We start from the raw sequence: 3750 nt of genomic DNA on the forward strand, positions 1-3750 counted from the left end.
CCAGTATTCTCTGAAGCTTTTCTTCAAGATGGAGCACTGGTTCCCAAAACATGTCTTGGGACCAGTATAGAGTTAAATTTTAGCCAAGGAGAGAGCAATTATCAACAATGTTACAATATCAGAAATGCATGTGAAGAGGGTTTATAGTTAGTAGAAGACTGTATTTTTCTTCCATTGCTGCAGTTTTTAAAAATATTTCCATCTATATATTTTATTGAAAAATAGTTCATTTAAAATACATAAATTAGTTTTAAAAAACATGTTATTGATAAAATGTCGAACTTCTCATACAAGGAGCATTTAAGTTTCACTCACTCTTGCCAAAGGTATACCTTTATTTCTCTAGATTGAAAACATTTTTGAGAATAGGGTCTCTAGTGCCCTCTGGTGAAACTTCCTGAGATTGGGTACTCCAAAAAGGTCATTGAGGTCTTAAACTTGGTGACTGAACACAGTGAAATAGCAGAATTACTGCCTATTCAAATTTGACAAGTTGTGACTTGCTGCCTTTTTCCTCTGTGTAGGAGAAAGGCAACCTCAGCGGGTGTCTTCATCTCCTGAGAGGTGTCCTTCTCACTGACAACCTGCCAAGCCCACAGTAAAAATACCTTCTTCCTAACTTTTCTTCACTTTCTTTTAAAAAACAAAAACACAGTTGTCCATATAGACGGGAGAAATAAGTAGGAAAACCTGTAAGTAATTCACATTATAACCACCACCACCACCATCACCCCCAAGAAAAATAAAAAGGTTACCAGGACAGTAGAATTTGCAAGAAAAGTTTTCTTAGTGGTTCCTGATTCTTTACCCTGTCGTCCTAATTATGGATACCACTACTCTACTCAACTATATGGCCACAACTTCTAGGGGAAGAAGACCTTTTTCTCAGGTTTCAGGAAGCAGATAGCTTCCAGATGGGGGCCATTTCCAAAAGTAGACCTCAACAGAGTCTAAATTCATTCTCCAAACCACTCTGGACTTAAGGTTCTTAAGTTTTCCTTGTATCTTCTGTGTCGGTCTGTTGCCCTTGCGGACCTCACACAGAATGGCAAGGTCCTGGCCTCCCAGGGCATTAAACGTTGCTTCAAGTCTTTCAGTTTCTGCTGGAGAGCCTTAATGTCTGTCTTAAAGCCTTCTACTTCCAATAGACATCGATTCTCCAAAGCTGCATAGCGTTTTGTCATTACCTGCAAATGCTTCCCCAACTTGTTAGTGCGATCCTTGAAGATCTCTCTCCTCACTCCTTGTTCCTCACGAATTCAGGCAAGTTCTTCTTCTAGGGAAATGCACTGCTCTTGGTACATGTTAGACAGCTTTTTCTCTTGTACTAACTTATCCTTCAGGGACTTAATATATTCATTTTAGTTTTGATGACTCTCATGTACAACTGGCCATGCACCCTGCATTGCTTAATCGTTGACACCAAACAATCCTTGTCAAGCATCCATGACTTCTCTTTCTGTTGATTTTCAAATCTGAGTTGCAAAAAATCTTTGGTGCTCTCATAGAGCAGTTCTTGGGTCTGATGGAGATTTTTGGTTAGCTCTTTGATTTTGTCCTGATTTCTCTGGTGCTGAACTTGTATTTCCTCAATGCGGATTCGTCTATCCTCCATGAGCCCTTCTACCTGTTCTCTAGAAAGCTTGGTCTGTTCTTCCAGCTGAGCCTGCAGTGCCTCCAACTGTAAGATAAGTGTCTCTATGTCTCTTCGGGATTTCTCAGGACTTTCTTCTGTCTCTCTCATTGCTGGTCTTCCTTTACGTACTGCTGTGACAGTTGAGGATTCATTTGGTTCACATACATTTACAGCCCAGACGTTCTTTTGGGGAATGCTGGTTTTGTTGGGAGGATCCTAATAAAAATAAGTCTCTTTTCCAGTGTCTGTTCCCACAAGAGCCAAGAGATTCTGAATCTTTTTCTTATCTTCCAGCTCCCTTCACTGCAGGATGGCCAATGGCGTCCGGAAAATCTCTGTTAGCTGGGAAGCCACGTGGCTGGCGTCTGCTCCAAAGTGCTGGTTTCAAAATGGCTTTCTCTCAGGACGTTCCTCTCTAGGCTGCAGTTCCACAAAAAGGTCACTTTTAGCTGCTCTTGGGGCGTTTGTCCTCTCTTGGCTTCTCTGGAGCAAAAGTCTGCGTTCAACGGCTGTCTTCAAACTGTCTCTCATCTGCATTTCCAATTCTCAGTTCCTGTGCATTCTTCAAAGTGTCCCTCTTGGCTGTCGCTATAGTTTTTCATGCAGTATCAGAAGCTGTTCTTTACCATGTATAATGCCATCAGAAAAGTAAGTTTATAAATAAGTATATTAAAAATAGGAAATAATTGGACCTGCTAAGCTGCCCCCCTGATAGAATACTGCAAAAAAGGCTCATCCTTAACCAAGGGAGGATAGCTTCCCAAGTATACAATTTCCTTTTTTTGCTAAGTGAAGAGAGCTAGAACCCTGCTAGCTCATAAGGATTCTTTGTGCAAACAAGAAACTACACCCCTGCCCCCTCCAGGAAGATGCAGCTTGTGGGTATTCAGCTTCGAGAGCAGATGATGTCTGTATAAATTAGAAATCCACAGCCCTTCCTCTGGGTAGATGCAGCCCCATGTTAGGTCCACATTGGCGAGGGGACTTCAGGCTGTATTTTGGTTCCACTTGTCCCCTTGGCGAGGCACTGTTGTGCAATGAACTTTCTGTACAACTGTACATGGCATCGATAGCGATGTTTTAATCTCATTTTTTTATAAGTAAAATGTACATTTTGAACATTAGAAAGTGTCAGCAGTACAAAGTTGTATCTGAATTAAGAGATTGTGAAATTCATGTGTTTCCAATACCTGAAATTTATAAAGTATCCACAACAAACCAGTATCATAACTAAAATAAGAAAAAGTAAACTGTAAAAACTTTTATGTCTTAAGTCCCCTTTCACTGGGCCTTCTCTCATACCATCATTTTTGCCATTTGTTTTTAGTTTCTATTAGCATCTGTTTTTCCAGATGTTTTATATTCAGTGATTATTGGCATTGTCTTATTAGATATTCCTCCAAATACTGAGGTGTGCAAGTAAGTCCAGACTGAATCTTTGGTCTAACACATTTTAATTTAGTAATCTTGGTCATTTAATCACTGCAAATATTGGTTTCTGCATTTGTAAAATATAATAGTTATAGTGCATGATAATTAAAAACAATAGAATTTATGTGTATAATATGCCTATTCACAAGAGGTTTTAATCAATGGTGATGATGATGATTTTTTAATTTCTCTAAAACTTGTTTTCATTATATCCTTAGCAAGAATATGAAAATCTCCTTCAGCTCACAGTGGCATTAGCTGGCAACACATTTCAGGTGAAACTGTACTTTAATTAACACTTAAAATATGTTTGTGCGAGGAACTTGATTTCATTTCTCCTAACACTTGAATTTGGTGAGGGGTAGAAGGAGAATTAGCAATATTCAGAACAGCAAAGAAGGGTTTGCCTAAAATAGCCATAGGAACCAGCATACATTAAGGGTAGGGATAGTTTTCCTGAATGGTGATGCTGTGTTGAGGTGGCAGAAGCAGGAAGTTGGGGAGAGGGCAGGTGGAAGGTAGGGGCCAGTTGGCTGAGACTGCCTGTGATGCCCACCCAGAATGCAAATGAGCATAAGAAGTCAAACTTCCGGTTTCTGCATTGATAGAGAGCTGACTTGGAAAAAGCATCGTACAGCAGAAATAACCTTGGAGGAAAAGTCAAATGTCTGACTTCTGGTGCC

The 3750-nt window shown here is 39.9% G+C and overlaps 1 pseudogene; it reads right to left on the reverse strand.

The window, feature by feature from the left end:
- Nucleotides 1-940: 940 nt before the first annotated feature.
- LOC119507747 lies at nucleotides 941-2944 on the reverse strand (annotated as a pseudogene).
- Between the last annotated feature and the right edge of the window lie 806 nt (nucleotides 2945-3750).

The sequence above is a fragment of the Choloepus didactylus genome, chromosome 13, assembly GCF_015220235.1.
Source record: "Choloepus didactylus isolate mChoDid1 chromosome 13, mChoDid1.pri, whole genome shotgun sequence".
NCBI lineage: Eukaryota > Metazoa > Chordata > Mammalia > Pilosa > Megalonychidae > Choloepus > Choloepus didactylus.